Source organism: Pan paniscus, chromosome 14, assembly GCF_029289425.2.
Source record: "Pan paniscus chromosome 14, NHGRI_mPanPan1-v2.0_pri, whole genome shotgun sequence".
NCBI classification, from domain to species: domain Eukaryota; kingdom Metazoa; phylum Chordata; class Mammalia; order Primates; family Hominidae; genus Pan; species Pan paniscus.
In genome coordinates, this window is record NC_073263.2 from 17,956,935 (window position 1) to 17,978,121 (window position 21,187).

At 37.4% G+C, this 21,187-nt stretch overlaps 1 pseudogene; it reads right to left on the reverse strand.

The window, feature by feature from the left end:
• LOC134728423 (general transcription factor II-I-like) overlaps positions 1 to 15,609 on the reverse strand; it is a 36,846-nt pseudogene extending 21,237 nt beyond the window's left edge.
• Positions 15,610 to 21,187: the final 5,578 nt, after the last annotated feature.

A 21,187-nucleotide genomic window follows, 5' to 3' on the forward strand; every position in this document is an offset into this window, starting at 1 on the left:
GCATGGTGGTGGGTGCCTGCAATACCAGCTACCCAGGAGGCTGAGGCATAAGAATTGCTTGACTCCAGGAGGCGGAGGTTGCAGTGAGCCATGATCACGCCACTGCACCCCAATCTGGGCAACAGAGTGAGACTCTGTCTCAAAAAAAAAAGAATTAAAAACGGAAAAATGAGGTCATGAGCTAAACATCTGCCCCCAAACTGTATGGAAAGGTATATGAATAAAGATCATCACGACTTACCAGAAGAGAAACCGGTAAGAAAAAACTTCAGTAGCAATTAGTACTATGGTAGGAAACCTGCGCTGTAATTGAGGAATTGCTGAAGCCTGAGCATGGACAATCATGAGAGTTAAAGTCTCCGGGGAGGCCAGTCTTAGTTCCTCCTTCTCACTTTTGAGAGTTTTATTGTCAGAAGCCTTACCAGATTCTTACAGTAGAGGTAGAAAAATCTCGTGTTTCTGGCATAGGGAAAGGAAATGTACCCATTCTAAAAACCACCTAGAACATTCTATTCTTACCAAGCTCTGCCATCAGAAAACTATCTGAGCAAAGCCTAACCTACTGGGGTTTCGTCAGAGTTTATATGACCTAAGTTAAGGGAAATACCCATCACCAGACTGCTGTAGTCTTCAGCGGGGGAAGAAGAGAAATATTCAACTTCAGATCACTTGAGCCCTTCATGTGAGAGAAAACATCATATGCAACTCCCATTCCCTCTAGCCTTCCTGTTAAACCTAAGGAGGTGGGAAATGTGAAGCATTTTTTAAGATGACAAGACAGAGGCACAGACTCACTACAAGACACAAAACTCAGGGGCTGGAATGGAGATATCCTTCTGTTCTCTATAAATGCATCAGGACAAATTGATGGGAGTGGAAGTAATAAGCAACCTAGGATATCCTCCCCCTGTATCTCATGATCTGTGTCACAGACGTGTCCTCTGGAGGACAGAGCACTTCTCCTATGTAACTCTGAAAGAAGTAACATTTTTCTGACTTCCAAAATACTTTTGCTCTAGCTCAATTCAGAAAACTAAAATCCACTAAGGAACATATTTGAAGAACACTACAAATCACCTGTAGGGAACCCATAGAAACACAGTAGGAAATGTGATATTGTGTTGTGCACATTTTGAAGGCTGGATTATTGGGAGGTATATTTTGTTGAGAAGTTCTGAGAACATACAATCCATTAGGCAGAAGCTACATAGAAAAATGAGCTTTCACATTAAAAAGTTTGGAACCCAGATGGTACAATAAAAGTTTAGAAATTGTACACTCTGTGGCTGTGTTGATGTTTTATATTATTTGATGTGGAAATGAGTGAAGAGGCTAGATTATCCAGAATGTACATGAGATAATCAGAGATAACCAAGGAGAAGGTAAAATTAAAATGATCGTGGTAATTATTTGGAGCACTAAAGAACAAACATTGATAATGTGAGATCTGTTGTTTTTTCCCAGATACATGAAATACATTTCTTTTTTATTAAGATGAACATACTTTAAGCATAATGCTTCTGTTATGCTTAAAAATACCTTTTTTCAGCCAGGTGCAGTGGCTCACGCCTGTAATCCCAGCACTTTGGGAGGCCAAGGCTGGCGGATTACAAGGTCAGGAGATCGAGACCATCCTGGCTAACAGGGTGAAACTTCGTCTCTACTGAAAATACAAAAACTTAGCCGGGCATGGTGGTGGGGGCCTGTAATCCCAGCTACTCGGGACGCTGAGGCAGGAGAATGGCATGACCCCAGAAGGCAGAGCTTGCAGTGAGGTGAGATCACACCACTGCACTCCAGCCTGGGCAACAGAGCAAGACTCCGTCTCAAAAACAAAAAACAAAAAACAAAAAACCTTTTTTCCCAAGCTACCATTGGACTTTTAGCCAACACTTTTTTCCTTTTCTTCAACATCTTCATATTCCTTCAGGATCAGAAATTGAAGCCCCATGACCTCATCAGCTGTAATTCGGCCTTCATTCATGTAGTGATGTTCCTCACTGTGGTGGATGCTTGGCCTCCAGATATGCTTGAATCACTGCACTTAGGGAATGAGTTCAAATTTAAGTCCTTGTCCTACATAAATAGAGTGAGGATGGGCCTATGTATCTGTAACACATGTCTCCTGAGTATACACCAGGCCAGCACCATCAGCCCCAGCAACTTCTGTTTGGCAAGGCTTAAACAGAAATTCACAAATAACAGTATCGTGTCATCTTTTTTCTTTTTTTGTTGGTCCATCAATTTGTCTTTCAGTCATAACATAGTATTCTTTACTGTGGCTTCTTCTAATGTGACCCAGACCAGTCTACCTAAGGGCAGCAAATACTGTTCACTTTCTCCCATGAAGTCCTTCATGAGAAAAGTATTTTTTTACTCTGACATTATCCAGGGATGTCTTCATTATAGGAATTACACTGCATTCAATTGCACACATGGTGATCCTTGTGTCCAGGCATGAGAGGCAACCTCAGCACCTTCACAGCATCAGCATCTCTCCACAAGCCTTCCCAGAGAAAAGGGCTGCTCGGACCATCCCGCTGTTAGTGAGCTACTTTCTGGTCATGTGCTGGGTGGACCTCATCATCTCATCTTCTTCAACCCTGCTGTGGACGTGTAACCCAGTCTTCCTGAGTGTGCAGAATCTTGTGGGCGATGTCTATGCCACTGTTGTTCCACCGGAACAAATCAGCTCTGATAAAAATATAGTTGACATTCTCCAAAATATGCAAAGTGCTATAAAGCTTTAACAAGTTGGCGATGGAAAACATTTCTAAAAAATAGTCTTCTCCTATAGTTAAATTGTTCAAGTAGCCCTGGAGTTCTTTTTATCTTATTTAATAAAATGCATGGAATCATACTTTTATTATATTTATATGCTTTCAAAACTGATGCATCTAAGGACCATGTAATTTCTTTAATTCCAGTGTCTACCATGGGTTGACATTTCTGTATCAAGTTTCTCACATTTTTATTTTCACTTTATCTTGGTAGCAGAAAATGTTTCTCTCAAAGTATACTCTTCCTTTTTTTTTTTTTTTTCGCTCTGTAGCTGAGGCTGGAGGGCAGTGATGAAATCTCAGCTACTGCAACCTCCACCTCCTGGGTTCAAGCAATTCTCATCCTCAGCTTCCTGAGCAGCTGGGATTATAGGCACGCACCCCCATGCCCAGCAAAGTTTTGTATTTTTAGTAGAGAAGGGATTTCACCATGTTGGTCAGGCTGGTCTTGAACTCCTGACCTCTTGATCCGCCCACCTCAGCCTCCCAAAGTGCTGGGATTACAGACGTAAGCCACTGCAACCTGCCTTGAAGTATACTCTTAACAATATTCTCTTGGTAATCAAATTTCTCAATGTTTTTACTTTTGAAAATATTTTAATTTACTCTTATTTATGAAAGGTACTTTAGCTAAATATCCAATTTTAGCTTTTATACTATGCTTGTTCGTTAGAACCTCCCTGACTGGAAATATGTCAATTTGGATTTTACATTTAATTTAGAATTTATTTTAAAGGGTTTTAAATGAAATTTACATGTAATTAGATACTATATGGTTACACAATATTTTCCCACATGTGCTATAATTGACAAATAAAAATTGCATATATTTAAGGTATACAATGTGGTTTATGTATATGTAAATATATATAATAAAATTACTACAATCAAGCTAAATAACATACTCATCACTTCCCATAGTTACTGTTGGTGTAATAAGAATATTTGAGGTCTTCTTTATTAATAAAATTTACCTATACATTAACTGTAGCCTCCATTCTGTACATTAGGTCTCCAGTACTTATTCATCTTATAAAACAGGTTTGTACCATTTGACCAATATCTCATTCCCCCAAGCCACAGCCCTTGGTCACTACCATTCTACTCTCTGTAACTATAATTCAAGCCCTTTTTTAGATTCCACATATAATTGAGATAATGCAGTGTTCATCTTTCTGTGTCTGGCTTATTTCACTTAGCATAACGCCCTCAAGATGATCCATGTGGTTGCAAATGTCAAGATTTTTTTCAAGGCCTGAATTGTGTCACACACACACACACACACACACACACACATACATACAATACGTATATGTAACATTTCATTTTTCTTGTTGTTGTTAGATATAACAACAGGCTGGAGTGCAGTTGCATGATTATAGCTCACTGTAACCTCTAAATTTTGGGTATAAATTATTCTCTCACCTCAGCCTCCAAAGTAGCAAGGACCACAGCAATACACCACCATGCCTAGCTAATTTGTAGGGACATGGTCTTGCTATGTTACCCAGCCTATGGAGTTTCACTCTGTTGCCCAGGCTGGAGTGCAGTGGCAAGTTGGAGGCTCACTGCAACCTCCACCTCCCAGGTTCAGGGAATTCTCCTGCCTCAGCCTGCCGAGTAGCTGGGACTACAGGTGCCTGCTGTCACCCAGCTAATTTTTGTATTTTGAGTAGAGACAGGGTTTCACCATATTGGCCAGGCTGGTCTCAAACTCCTGACCTCGTGATCCACACACCTTGGCCTCCCAAAGTGCTGGGATTACAGGCGTGAGCCACTGCACCCGGCCCCTTATCTATAGTTAATAATGCTTCAATCAACATAGGAGTGAAAATGTCTCTTCAAGATAGTGAATTTATATTGTTTGGATATTTACTTAGATGTGAGATTGCTGAATCACATGATAGTTTTATTTTTAATTATTTGATGAACCTCCATGCCATCTTCCATAACGGCTTACCAATTTACATTCCCGGTGATAGAGTACAAAGGTCCCTTTTCTCTATATTCTTGATAACACTTGCTTTCTTTTGAATTTTTGATAAATATCACCTTAATATGTGTTTGAATGCTAACTCATTGTGGTTTTGATTTGCATTTTTCTCAGAATTTCTAATGGCTTCTTTAAAAAAAAACTAGTTTTTTTGGCTGCTTTTTAAAAGAATGTGTTACGTTTTCTCGTTATTTTTATTTTGGGGGCTTAAGTTTTATGAGTTTCTTGCAGATTTTGAACATTAATCCTTTATCTGATATTTGGCATACAGGTATTTTTCTCCAATTCTGTAGATAGCGTTTTAATGTCTCTGACGGTCTTTTGCTATGCAGTGGAAACTTTTTAGTTTGATGTAGTCCTACTTTTTTTCCTGTGCTTTTGGTGTCAAATACAAAAAAAAACTATTGCTAGGATCAATGCCAAATAATTTTGCTCAGTGTTGTCTTCTAGAAGATTTATGGTTTCAAGTCCAATGTTTAAGTCTTTAATATATTTTAAATTAATTTTATGTACGTTGTAAAGGTTGGGTGCAATTTGTTTTTGCATATGGATATCCCATTTTCCCATCACCATTTATTGAAGAGTTTATTCTTTCACCATTATGTGTTTATATGCCTTTGTTGAAAATTTGTTGACCATACACAGACGGATATATTTTATACATATCTGAGCTCTCTATTTTGTTCCATTGGCTTATGTGTTTGTGTTTATGCCAATATTTTGCAGTTTTGATGACCACAGCTTTGCTATATAGCTTGAAATTAGGCAGCATACTGCTTCTAGCTTTGTCCCTCTTGCTCAAAATTGCTTTATTTGAGATCTTTTGTAATTCCATACAAACTGTGGATTTTTTTAAATTTTTGTTGAAAATGCTATTGAAATTACAATAGAAATTGCTTTAAATATATACACCAATTTCAGTAGTATGAATGTTTTTTTTCTGGTTTTGTTTTTTTGAGATGGAGTCTCACTTTACCACCTGGCTGGAGTGCAGTGGCGCAATCTCGGCTCACTGCAAACTCCGCCTCCTGGGCTCAAGCGATTCTCATGCCTCAGCCTCCTGAGTAGCTGGTATTACAGGCATGTGCCACCACACCCAGCTAATTCTTGTACTTTTAGCAGAGACAGGGTTTCACCATTTTGGCCAGGATGGTCTCGATCTCCTGACCTCATGATCCACCCGCCTCGGCCTCCCAAAGTGCTGGGATTACAGGCATGAGCCACCATGCCTGGCCAGTATGAATGTTTTAATACTAATTTTTCTAATCCATGAACACTAAGTATTTTTAATTTGTCTTTTCTATAATTGCCTCCACTAATATTTTACAGTTTTTGTTGTACAAATCTTTCTCCTTCTTTATTATATTTATTTCTAAGTATTAGATTGGTGCAAATGTAATTGTGATTTTTGCCATTACCAACCTAATATTTTGTTATTTTAGATGTTATAGTATATGTAACTGTCTTCTTGATTTTTCCCAGATATTTGTTGTTGGGGTATAAAAATGCAATTGACTTTTTGTACATTGATATAGTATCCTGCAAACTTACTGACTTTGTTTACTAGTTCTAAAATTTTTTCATGTAATGATGAGCACACTGGCCTGTGTTTACACATTAATTGATCGTTTTTATTAACATATCACAGTGCCTAAAAGTGTGCTCTGTTGTATTTTTGCTGTGACAAATTCTATGGCATCTTTTAGTCCTAATCTTTTTTTAAAATGTTTTTGTTTGGTATTTGATAATAATGTGTCTATGGTTACTTTTCAACTGTGCAACACATTTATCTCCATGCCAAGTCAAACTTTCTAACGAAGTTAATAGTTTTATGTACATAGTTATTGTAAATCAAAACAGTAAATTGTTATGATAGTTTTAAAGTTACTAAGATTGAGAATATGTCAGTTTTTCACTGCTCATGAATCCGTGTGTTCCTTAAACAATTATACATAAGGTCTATATATATGTGTGTGTGTGTGTGTGTGTGTGTGTGTGTGTTACGGCTTAGAATCTTGCCTAACATATTGTATGCACTAAGCAAGTACTACTAAAATTATTCATCAAATTATCATCTTCATACCATTCTTCAAATGGCATATTGTTTGTTCTAATTAAAAACTATGTTTCTGTCTTATGTTAAGTAGTAACAAAAATTAGAAGGTCTACTTGTTCTGCCCTCTTGAGAAAATCCAAAGTTAAATGGTAGTTTTACTAATTTCCTTTAGATTCAGTACCTTATTTTCCTCACACAAAAATGTAAACATTAAGGATAACATCATATTTAAATGATTCATCCTACAATAGACAGACTTTGGGTCATTCATTGATTGGGCTGAAGTCTCACTCACTCTCTATTATTTGATTGTTTCATGTTAACAGCCTAGAAAATCTACTACACATAGAATGTTATAAATTAGAAATTAACACCTTGGATGTACAAATTATAAATGTAAACTGAAAAGTATAATATAAAATGCATATTTATATATTATGGATTGTTATTCGAGTAAAGCAAAAGCATTCATTTAAAAAATTTTCACAAAGAAACGTCCAGGGCAAAATAACCTATATAAAACATTCTACCAATATTCAATAAATAATTGATACTAATTCTTCAGCAGAAAATACTTCCAAAAAATGAAGAAGAGGGAACATTTTCCAATTCATTCTAGAGGCCAGTATTACTGTAATACTAAGACCAGACACAAGTGTAAACAGAAGGTGTGTGGGCAAATATACCATATTCATGTAGACACATACAGCCTCAGAAAACTTTAGCACGCTAAATCCAGGCACATAAAATATGAATATACACCAAGAACAAATGTGATTGTTTTGTAAGTGTCGTTGTGACTTAGTATCTAAAATTCAATCAAGATAATGCCCAATATTAGTAAAGAACAAAAAGTGATCCTTTAAATAGGTACAGAGAAAGTTACAAATAGCAAGCATCATTCCTGACAAAACCCCCAGCAAACTACTAATAGAAAAAGATTTTGAGACCCACTAAGAGGTATCTATAAAAAACCTACAGCTAACATCCATCATACTTAATGGCGACAGACTTGTGCTTCTTTACCTGAAAGTTTGAGAGACAAGAATTTCCACTTTAACCACTCTATTCAGCATTGTAGTATTAGCCAGGAAAATTCTACAACAGAAAAAAATTGTCCAGATTGTAAAATAAAAGTAGAACTGTCATTATTGCAAATGAAATAATTTTCTGTAAAAAAAAAGGATTCACTAAAATATCACTAGAATTAATACTCAATTTTATCAGGGGTTTTTAAGAACTGTACAGGGTGGGACTCTAGGTGCATAGGTTCAGTGCATAAACATACATCTTTAGGAGGCTGAGGTGGGTAGATTACCTAAGGTGAGGAGTTCGAGACCAGCCTAGCCAACATGGTGAAACCCGGTCTCTACTAATAAAAAATACAAAAAAAAAATTAGCCGGGCGAGGTGGTACACACCTGTAATCCCAGCTACTTTGGGAGGCTGAGGAGGAGAATCACTTGAACCTGGGAGCTGGAGGTTGCAGTGAGCCGAGATGGTGCCCCTGCACCTAAGCCTGGGCAAGAGTAAGATTCTGTCTTAAAAAAAAAAAAAAAAAGATCTAAAAGCAACTAGGGGTCACCTGTTCAAGTTTGTGCTGGTTGGAGATCTTATCTCCTTCTGATATCTGGTCAGGGATGGAGAAGCTCTGGTGCTGTTGGGCCATCTGGTTTCTTTATGCAGCTGTGCCTACAAATAAAGAAACTAAAGAAACACAGTAAGAAAAAGAACTTTCCCAGTTATTTCATTAGGGTGGCCCTGGTAATATTTTTATTAATTTTTCATTTATTTATTTATTTTTTTTTTGAAATGGTGTCTTGCTCTGTCACCCAGGCTGGAGTGCAGTGGCATGATCTCGGCTCACTGCAAGCTCTGCCTCTCAGGTTCAAGCGATTCTCCTGCCTCAGCCTCCTGAGTAGCTGGAATTACAGGTGCGTGCCACCACGCCCAGCTAATTTTTGTACTTTTAGTAGAGACAGGGTTTCACCATGTTAGCCAGGATGAGTCTTGATCTCCTGACCTCGTGATCTGCCCACCTCAGCCTCCCAAGATGTTGAAATTACAGGCATGAGCCACTGCACCCGGCCTGTTTTTAAAATCTTTATATAGCTTGGTATCCTTTCTCCTTTCCTTCCTTTTACCCTTTTATGAGTTTTATCTTAGACTAACCTCTGTAATGTTGCTATATGCCAGTATTCAGTTGCTGCATTTGATGAATCATAAAATGGTGTAAAACTTCAATTAATGTTCTTTTTATATAAAATATTTATGAATGCATCCAGCAAAATGCTTATGATTTGGGTATTCACAAAGTATTCAAGAATAGAATGTATTCTGACTTGGAATGTACATAAAATCAGCTGAGTGCAGTGGCCTATGCCTGTAATTCCAGCACTTTGGGAGGCCAACGTAGGTGGATTGCTTGAGGTCAGGAGTTTGAGACCAGCATGGCCAATATGGTGAAACCCTATCTCTAATAAAAATACAAAAGTTAGCCAGGCATGGTGGAGCATGCCTGTAATCCCAACTACTCTGGAGGCTGAGACAGGATAATCACTTGAACCCGAGAGGCAGAGGTTGCAGTTAGCTGAGATTGTGCCACTGCACTCCAGCCTGGGTGACAGAGATTCCATATCAAAATAATAATAATAATAATAATAATAATAATAAGAAGAAGAAGAAGAAGAAGAAGAAGAAGAAGAAGAACTATTTCCTGTGACTCCCAAGATAAAATAGCATTACAGAATACCGAATAATCCTGAATTTGGTTTTCTTGGTTTTCTTTTGCTTTTTATTTAGTTTTGTTCACCCTGACCAGTCGGCTGGTGGTTCTTAGGTGCACCTGCGTTTTCATTGCTAGGTTCAAGATTTTCAAACTTTAATATGGTAATTTCTCTAATTTTTTTGACAGTTATTTCTCAGGTTGCAAGTTAAAATAAAATTTCCATTTTACTAAAGTCTTTGGTTTATTAATTATTTTATAATGAGTTAATACATATTTAATGAGTAATGAGGGGTACTACAAAATTTCAGAACTCAAAACTAAAGAACTTATTCATGGAACCAAACACCACCTTTTTCCAAAACACCTATTAAATAAAAAATATTAAAAAAAAATTTTTAAATAAAAACTAAAAATAAAATGAAAATGAAAAAATATATATCCAGGTTAAAAAAAAAACTATTTCAGTTAAACAACAAACACTTTTTTGGGGGACTCTACTACAAAATTGTTTGTTATTATAATTAATAAGGCAGACGAAAAATCTAAGTTTTTTAAAATAAAAAATAGTAAGTAAAAAAAAAAGATAATAACAAATATTGGTATATCGGTGAAGGCTATGCTCAGTGGCTGTTTTCCAAAGTGGTTACACCAGTCGGGTTTGATGGCACACACCTGTAATCCCAGCACTTCGGGAGGCTGAAGCAGGCAGATCACTTGAGCTCAGGAGTTTGACACAGACCTGGGCTACATGTCAAAACCCAATCTCTACCAAAAAAATGTAAAAATCAGCCACACATGATGGCATTCACCTGTAAGTCCCAGCTACTTGGGAGGCTGAGGTGAGAGGATCACTTGTGCCTGGGAGATCACGGCTGCACTGGCCATGTTCATGCCACTGCACTCTAGCCTGGGCGACAGGGCAAGGTTTTGTCTCAAAAAAAAAAAAAAAAAGTTGGTGACAACGTGGAAGAATTGGAACCCACATACATTACTGGTGGGAACATAAAATGGTGTAATCAATTTGGGTGTTTCTTTTCTTGTCATTTGATTTTTTTAAAAATCAAGATATTGTCTCCCTATGTTGCCCAGGCTGGTCCTGAACTCCTGGGCTAACGCAATCCTCCAAACTCAGCCTCTCAAATACCTGAGACTAAAGGTGTGAGCCACTGTGCCTGACTGGTGTAACCACTTTGAAAAACAACATGGCCATTTTTCAAAGGCTGAATGTATAGTTATCACATAATGCAACAATTTCACTCCTGGGTGTAAATCCAAGAGAAATAAAAATATATGTTCACACTAAAACTTGCACATGATTGTTCATAGCAGCATTACTCATGATGGCCAATATGCAGAAACAACACAAATGTCCATCAACTGATGAATGGATAAACATAAGCTATTATTCAGCTACAAAAAGAAAAAAATACTGATATACACTATAACATGAAAGAAATTTGAAAACATTGTGCTAAGAGAAAAAAAAGCAAACTACAAAAGATCACATATTGTACAATTCTATTTCCATAAAAGGTCCAGATTAGGCAAAACTACAATGACAGAAAATAAATCAGTGGTCGTCTATGAAGACACAGGAATATGGAGGAAGTAGGAGGTAGCAGTTAATAAGTGAGGGTTTCTCACTCATAAGTGGGTAACTCATAAGTGAGTAATCACTTCTAAAAGTGACTGTGGTGATGGATACACAGCTCTTTGAATATTCTAAAAACCACTGAATTGTATACTTTCTTTTTTTCTTTAGTTATTTAGAGACAAAGTCTCCTTCTGTCACCCACGCTGTAGTGCAGTGGCGCCACCTGGTCTCACTGCAACCTATGCCTTCTGGGCTCAAGTGATCTTCCAGCCTCACGTCCCCGAGTAGTTGAGGCTACAGGCATGAACCACCACGCCCAGCTAATTTTTGTATTTTTAACAGAGATGCTGTTTTGCCTTGCTGCCCAGGCTAGTCTCAAACTCCTGAACTCAAGTGATCCACCTCCCTCAGCCTCCCAAAGTCTCAGCATGATAGGAATTAGCCACTGCGCCCAGCCTGAATTGCACACTTTCACAAATGAATTGTATGATATGTTAATCATGTTTCAATAAAATCATTAAAGGAGCCGGGTGCTGTGGCTCATGCCTGTAATTCCAGCACTTTGGGAGGCTGAGGCGGGCAGATCACCTGAGGTCAGGAGTTCGAGACCAGACTGGCCAACATGGCAAAACCCTGTCTCTATTAAAATACAAAAAATTAGCCAGGCATGGTGGCATGCACTTGTAATGCCAGCTATTCATGATGCTATGACAGGGGAATTGCTTGAACCAGGGAGGTGGAGTTTGCAGTGAGCCAAGATCATGCCACTGCACTCCAGCCTGGGTGACAGAGCAAGACTCTGTCTCCAAAAGAAAAAAAAAGAAAAGAAAGAAAATAGGGGTTGAACACAGGTGGCTCCCACCTGCGTATAATCCCAGCACTTTGGGAAGCTGAGGCAGAAAAAACACTTGAGGCCAGGAGTTTGACACCATCCTGGGCAACATAGTAAGATCCCATCTGTACAATAAAAAACAAAGAAGTCAGCTGGGCATAGGGGCAAATGTCTGTAGTCCCAGCTACTTGGGAGGCTGAGGTGGGAGGATTGTTTGAGCCCAGGGGTTTCCAGCTGCAGTGAGCCATGATCGCACCACTGCACTGCAGCCTGGGTGACACAGCAAGACCCTGTCTCTAGGAAGAAAAAAGAAAAAGAAATGCAAGTTTTTATCACCTTCTGAGAGTAATGGACTTTCAGGAGGAATAGAGTAAAACAAAAGACCACTGAATGGTTGAGGGTGGGTTGCTGGTTAGGCTCAGTTCCCAGCTGAGTAGTATCTGAAAAATTAGTAAAATTATGGTTCTGGCATGAGTCATGCAGTCAAATGATGAATGCTAAATCCATTGCAAATGCCCATGGTCTTTCTTTACATGAATTCCAGTGAAAAATTCCTAAGTTCCTAAATAGCAAGTGAGTAGCTAGAACTATAGGCACATGTCACTGTACCTGGCTAATTTTTACAAAAACTTTCTGTAGAGATGGGTTTTCACCATGTTGCCCAGGCTGGTCTTAAACTCCTGAACTTAAGCGATTCTCCCGCCTCAGTCTCCCAAAGTGCTGAGATTACAGACATAAGCCACTGTGCCCAGCATGTACATCTCTTTCACTGGCTGTTTCTGAGATATATCCTTTACAATGAACCAGTAATAATAAATTGGTGAGACACAGTGGCTCATGTCCACAATCCCAGCATGTTGTGGAGGTTGAGGTGGGAGGATCATGTGAGGTCAGAAATTTGAGACCAGCCTGGGCAACATAACAAGACCCCATCTCTACAAAAAATAAAAGAACATAGCCAGCTATGGTGGTGCAGTCCTATATTAGTCTCAGCTATTTGGGAGGCTGAGGTGGGAGGATCACTTAGGGCCAGGAGTTTGAGGCTACAGTGAGCTTTGATCACACCACTACATTCCAGCCTGGCAACAGAGTGAGACCCTGAATCTCAGGAAAAAAAGGAAAATAACCTGTTTTCTGAGTTCTGCAAGGTGTTTTAGCAAATGAGTCAACCCAAGAAGGGGGCCATGAGACCCCGGTTTCTAACTGATTGGTCAAAAGTACATGTAACAACCCAGGGCTTGCAATTGGCATTTGAAGTGAGGGTAGTCTTGTGGGACTGAGCCCTGACCTGTGTGGTCTGCACTAACTCCAGGGAGTGTCAGAATGGAATCGTGGGATACCGAGTTGGTATCCAGATTGTCTGAAAATTGGAGTAGAAACTCTGCACACACATTTGGTTGGAAGTGTTTGACCATAACTACTATTCAAGAAAAAAAAAAACTACTCATTAGAACTTAAAAACATAAAATTGTATGTTCTACAAATACAAATCAACCGTATCTACAACCAAGTCCTACTGAACTACTGAATGTTAGAACAGAAGGCCTCACCGTGGACTCAAGAGCTGACATAAGGAACGTCACCACCATCCTGCTCTCGTAGGAGTCCTCATCTTCAATGGACAGGGTAGGCACTAAAACTTGGGCCATGATCCCTGCGCAAGAGAAGTAGTAAGAAAGTGAGTGGTGGGCAGGGTGTGGTGGCTCACACCTGTAATCCTATCATTTTGGGAGGCTGAGGTGGGTGGATCACAAGGTCAGGAGTTTGAGACCAGCCTGGCCAATATGGTGAAACCCCATCTCTACTGAAAATACAAAAAAAATTAGCCGGGCATAGCAGTGCACACCTGTAGTCCCAGCTACTCAGAAGGCTGGGGCAGAAGAATCACTTGAACCCAGGAGGCAGAGGTTGCAGTGAGTGGAGATCGCACCACTGCACTCCAGCCTGGGCAACAGAATGAGACTCCATCTCAAAAACAAACAAACAAAACACACACACACAAAAAGAAAAGAACGTAAGTGGTAAAAATCCAGTGCCCTAAACCCATATCCAGAGCTGTGAGAGTTTTTCACTGGCTAATTTACAGTTTTCTTGCATCAGAGAAAAAATAAGGCTCAGAAACTAGGTATTCGATTTGCCCAAAACTCTCATCAGATAGAAAATCCATCCCCTAACTTTCTAGCTAGTATTATTTCTATAAAGTTAGATCAGTATCACTCCGAAAATAAATACACGTCACCCAGTATATTTCTCCCAAATAAAAGAGGAGGCAAGGCGCTTTACAACCCAGTGATGGGCTACCACATCAACACAGGAAAGAGGTGCCAAGCTCCTTTACTCCCGTCCATAAGCCAACACAGAAAAGAGTGGGTGCAGTGGAATGAGGCTGGGTGGAGAGAAGTTCCTCTTCTTACTGACAAAATAGATCACAGGGCATCACGTAATATGTAAAAGTCTTTATAATACAGCATATTATTTTCTTTGGAAAACCTTTTCTAATATTTTGGTATCAGTAAAAACCCTCAGATGAATTTCAAACACTATAAAAATACAATACATAAACAGAAACTATTAACTGTCAGTAAGCATATAGAGCAATTGGAACCTTTATGCATTGCTGTTTGGAATGTCAGCCCCCTGTGGGAAATGGTTTGGCATTTCCTCAAAATACTAAGCATAGACTTATCATATGATCCAACAACACCCTTTAAGGGTATATGCCCAAAAAACTGACAGCAGAGACTCAAACAGGTATTTGTACACCTGTTTAATAGCAGCATTATTCACAGTGGCCAAAAGGTAAAACCAACCCAAATGCCCATCAGTAGGTGAATGAATAAAGAAAATGTAATACATACATACACAGAATATTATTCAGCCATAAAAAGAAAAAAAATCTGGCCAGGTTTGGTGGCTTACACCTGTAATCCCAGCGCTTTGGGAGGCTAATGTGGGCAGGTCACTTGAGCCCAGAATTTTGAGACCAGGCTGGACAACATGGCAAGACCTCATCTCTACAAATATATATATATATTTTTTAAAGGAAATTCTTTTAGTGTTATAAATGAGCCTTGATAACATTATGCTAAGTGAAATAAACCAGACACAAAAGGAAAAATATTGTACAAGTCCACTTATATAAGGTATCTAAAATTGGCTGGGTGTGATGGTTTACGCCTGTAATCCCAGCACTTTGGGAGGCCAAGGCAGGGAGATCATGAGGTAAGGAGATCAAGACCATTCTGGCTAACACAGTGAAACCCCATCTCCACTAAAAAATACAAAAAATTAGCTGGGCATGGTGGTGGGCACCTGTATTCCCAGCTACTTGGGAGGCTGAGACAGGAGAATGGCGAGAACCCGAGAGGCGGAGCTTGCAGTGAGCCGAGATTGCACCATTGCACTACAGCCTGGGTGACAGAGCAAGACTCCATCTCAAAAAAAAAATAATAATAATATAATCTATAATATAGAATAAGCATACAACAGGCCGGGTGCAGTGGCTCACACCTGTAATCCCAGCACTTTGGGAGGCTGAGGTAGGCAGATCGTGAGGTCAGGAGATCGAGACCATCCTGGCCAACATGGTGAAACCCCGTCTCTACTAAAAATACAAAAATTACCTGAGTGTGGTGGTGTGTGCCTGTAATCCAAGCTACTCAGGAGACTGAGGCAGGAGAATCGCTTGAACCAAGGAGTCGGAAATTGCAGTGAGCTGAGATCATGCCATTGTTCTCCAGCGTGGTGACAGAGTAAGACTCCGTCTCAAAATAAATAAATACAAAAAATACAGTAAAATATAAAATCTCTTTTTCTCCTATCCTTCTGCTGGTACTTCAATTTCTGCTGGTACTGTTCCATCATTGCCCTCTAAATAATAATGGCTTCATAAAATGAAAATAAACAACATATAATAAACCAGTAAAAATTCACATTGAAAGAGAAAAGAGAAGCTAGGTAACAATGCAAACACTTTTAAGACATAATAAACATATAAAAAATGATCCTTTTAACTCAATCCAAACAATGTTTCTAATTCAGAAAAAATATAACAGATATTTGGAAGCTGGAAAACATTATTTTAAAACATGAATACACAGTAGACTCAAGTAGGTTTAGGGATTTAATATTAGTGTATCTACATGATAAAATTACTGGATATTGGAATCTGAAGAAGTACAATTATGGTTCAAGTACCATGCTCATCTGTCACTGACACACACACACAAACAAATTAGCATGAATGCTTGCTTTGCTCAGACAATTAACTCTCTATAAGTTCAGGGTTTGCTGTGGAATGCTTCATGTTTTCCATTTTCACTATGGTGAAAGCTATGGAAAGTCAATCCATGTAATTTAATCCAAGCTGTACATAAAGTAACTTATAAGTAAAAACTGAAGATACTACCTTTAGTGTCAAAAATATTTTAATCCCAGTAATATCTGCCTGCTTCTAAAAACTGGGATATAAAGCAATAGATTAATCAGGCAGTCACAAGGGAAACAGGCTCATCCTACTGGAGCAGAAGTTTTATTCACAAATAGGAAAGAAAGAATCTAAGATATCAGAGGGCCGGTTAGGATTAAGACCACAAGCTGCCCCCACAGGAACAAGATATATTATTTTGTTTTAAGCCATGAAAGTTTAACAGGGCAGTTTGTAATGAAGAAACAATAACAAACGATCTACCAAGCTAGAGAAAGACCCCATGCTCATTTCATTTTGTCTTACTTCACTATATTGCAAAGGGAAAGTGAGAAAGAAAAAGAAAGACAGAGAAGGAGAGAAAGAGAAAATCGAGAGAAAAAGAGAGACTCTCCAAACAAAATGATTATGCCTCAAAAGAAAATAAAATTTTTCATCTATTTGTCTAACACACACACACACACACACACACACACACACACACACACACACACACACAACTCTACTGCTTGGTATCCCACCCTATTTTGTATCCCTGAGGATTTATTTGAGTCCTTGAGAAAGCCCCTTATGAACATTAGAGCTCCTCTTAGGGTTAGTGGGGAACGGGTATAACTGAGCTTTCCCTACAGACTAGAGTAAATGTGCTAAGCCAGAATGTCTTCTTCCTCCTACTCTTCCTCGTCTTTCTCCTCTCCTCCTCCTCTTCTAAATTTAAATAGTCTACATATGATTTTTATTTCTTATGTAATTGAGTTCCTAAATGTGTCCCAGGCTTAGCTTCTTCACACTCTTAAAAACCTATGCTTTCAGAAATCCTTAGGTTCTGGAGTCCCCTAGTCTTGGTTGGATATCTTCTTGTGCTATTTGCTATTTTCATGGCATTTGTCATTTACTAGCTGAATTAATTCATTTCCTCACTGCTATGAAGAAAAACCAAAAACTGGTAATTTATAAGGAAATTAGATTTAATTGACTCGTAATTCCATCGGCTGTTAAGGAAGCATGATGCTGACATATGCTCAGCTTTTGGGGAGGCCTCAGGAAATTTACAATCATGGCAGAAGGCGAAGGGGGAACAGCCCTTCACATGGCTGCAGGAAGAGCAAGAGAGAGATGGGAAAGGTGCCACAAACTTTTAAACAACCAAATGTCATGAAAACTCAATCACAAGACAGCATCAAGGGAATGGTGCTATAGCATTCACGAGAACTCCGCCTCCATAATTTAATCACCTCCCACCAGGCCCCACTTCCAGCACTGGGGATTACAATTCAATATGAGATTTGATGGAGTTAAAGATCCAAACCATATCATTAACCTTTTCTATGAATCAGATTTAAAAAAAAATCTGTTAATAATGGCACCTATAATTTGCTGTGAGGATTTGATAAATTAAAATTATTTGTCAATAACAATGTCCATGAAAAACTTGATTGAAAGTTAAATAAGAAAATCCTTCTAAAGCTTCCAGTAAGCATCAGTTAATAATTGGTAGTTTCTGTTTCTCTTATCGTTTTTGTTAAAAACAATTATCTTCTACATGTGAGTAATGGTAAAATGGGACAACAATGTGATTTGTTTCAAATAATTTATTTTTATGCTGGTATTTCCTACTTCAGAATAAATGAAAATATAGATTATTGAATCTGACAATAAATCATATTATTTATAAATGAAAGCAGAATGGAAGATTAATTTGGATTCAGATATTAAGAAGACTGAATAACTGATATGAAATATTCCTACACACTAGTTTTAAAATTATGTTCTACAAGGCAACTTTGAGGGTTTTTTGAAATGACATGTTTATGGTAGACAAACGTATCATACGCTCTTACGAATATTCAATACATCAGCAAAAGATCCAACTCTAAATTTTCATGTTACAGTCAGCTTCCTAAGACCACTCTATGCATAACTGTGTTACACAGGTTTCCTGGAACAGACCTTGAAGTGGAGGATTGCAGGCAGAATCTTTGTTGTGGAATGCTCTTGAGATACACACCTGTAAAGAAGTGAGAAATGCAGGATTAGACAGAGGGGGAAGCTGCCAAACAATAAGGTGACAATGGAGGATTCTGCTGATTCTATAAACAGCTCTGGACTTAAAATAAGCCTTCACATTGTTCCAAATTGAGTTCTAAGAGTTCAACTTTGATATCCCCACCATAGGACAACAATGGACCTCAGGATGCATTCACACAATGGGCATACTCTTGACTATGCAGTTTCCTGTGGTTGAGAGCAATTCCTAATTGAGTGATGAAGCTGTAAATGGTTTTCCTCATAAACTGGGAAATGGTTTTCTTGGAGGCCCCGAAGAGGAAAACTGACAGAGTATCACAATAACAGCTACAATATCCCAGATCTAAAACAATTTAAAAATATTTATTAGGGTGATTCATTTCTTTATTTCTTTCAAAACATGTTTACAAAAACATGTTTTGAAAACATTAAATATCTTTGATATAGTTTAGTAGGAAAATACTCAAAATCAAAATTGTAAAAACAATGTGTTTCTTATACAATTAAACTGCATTTGAAATAGATGGTAATGTAATACAAATCTTGAAAAGTTTTTCTTTTCTAAAACAAGGTGCCAATGATGTACTACACTGTAATTAACACTGAAATTCTGGGAACTACTTCATCATTTCCAGTCACTATAGTTGCAAAGCTGGGAAGTAAACATTGTGTATCAGATGATTGTTTTCCCATGGAATACAACAGGCTGAAGTTCCCTTTATTATACAAATTAATAAAATTCAAACTATATAAAATATATATTAGTCATCGATGATTAATTCACCCATATCTGGGTACCAAAGGTCTGGACTACTTAAACCATGTAGATTCAAAATTCTATATTGGGAAAAATTATAAGGAAAACCCGAAGCTTTCATATAGTGTGAAAATTATTCAGCACATATGGATAATTGTTGATGTTTGAAATAAGCAGAAAGATCTCTAATGGAGACGACTTTATGACTTTGTTTAGGAACAGCATAAAAATAAACATTTTAAAGTGCTGTTATATAAAAATAAAACAACAGTTACTTCTCTATGTTTTGAAAGCTAAAACTAAATAAATGATAGTAGGAGCAGAGGTGCTTTGTTACAAGTTCTTTTCAAGCACTTACAATTAATACCTTTAATGGCAGAGGAAAAAAAATACTGCTTCAACAATATAAAGATATAGCAGTTCACAGTGGCAACCAAGCAAGATGTTACTTTGAAATGCCCTGCTTTAACAGTATACCTGGGGACTTTGCATTCTCCTCTAAACTGGGTTTAATATAAAGCAAATCCCACCACAGCTGTCTTCAAGCTTTCTAGTAAAATGGCCCTCCAGAAAGATGATCTCTGGTGTTAACCCCTGTCAAAGTGACAGCTCGCCAAATGGAGAAGTCAAATCCCAGAAAAAAACAATAGAAAGTTTCGTAGAAGTTAGTGAGAAAAATAAAATTTTGAGTGTTAAATGATTCTTACAAATTGAATACCATTTTACTTATTTTCTCTAACAAATCCATTCACCAGTATCATTATAATTTATGACTTTTATTGTGGTACAATGCTATCCTTTCATAAATGTACTTCAATGAAGTAGGATTACTCCTGTATATTATTACTATGGATACTACAGTCATGCTTTCTTTGTGCTCAAGTTGCCATGAGCTAAAGCCTCATTAAAAAAGGTAGATCTGTTTCTAGGTGTGTCTACTCCTATATTTTATCAAGTATGTATGTATGTATGTATGTATCACAATATCTAAATATTAGCAAGCTTATGAGACAGTGATATTGATAACAATATCTTCAGTAGAATTAAGATTTATCTTCTTTGAGATCAGAAAATAAAACCATGTTAGATTTAGCTTAGAACATGCATACCTAAAAAAGATTGCTTAAATTAGCTTATAAGTGAGAACTGTGATAAGTATGTTAAGCAAACAACTTACTGGAAGTTATTTCTTCCATTCTGTATACTCTTAACTACCACATATCATAAAGTCCTAAGAATCTAGTTTGGGAAAGTATAATAGAAGACTGAAGCAATTATTTAGATCATTTAATCTAAAAAAATCCCATCATTGTGCCAATTCTTTGGTATTTCAAGGATAGTAAGATCAATGTTTTCCACGATTATTGTTAGTATTATTTTATCATTAATTTTCATTAATTTATGATTTATTTAATACTTTCTTGACAATATCGGTATATCTTAAAATCCTGCTAAATTTTACACGTGTAAATTCTGGATATTACTAAGCTGACCTAAACTACATATCTCCGAAAAGAAAAACTAAGGTGACAATACAGTTAAAACCAAATTTTAGTTTCAGATTCTAAGGAAATAATGTATAAATTTGAAAAATAGCTATGTTCTTATATAATTATAAAATAAAAATGTTATTTATATCTAAATTAAATAGACAATGTATTAATCTATATTAATGAACATGCTCCAAATATTTTGAACCAAATTACTATTTCCCATCCATTACAACATACGATTCCCATCTATTACAACATACGATTTTTACTACTTTGTACATAAGTGTATTATTGAAATGTAACTATTATGTCTCCTTATATTTTCTTTGTAACATTTAAAACATTCTCATTGTTTTAAAAAATGTATATGCTAATACTTAGGAAAAGGCTTTTTTGTGCCTGAGATTTCTCTAACTGTGAAAAGCATAAGGGAGAATTTCTTTTCCAAAAACATAGACATTAATTAAGTTGTTTTTGAGGCCTGTTCTTCGTAACTGTTTT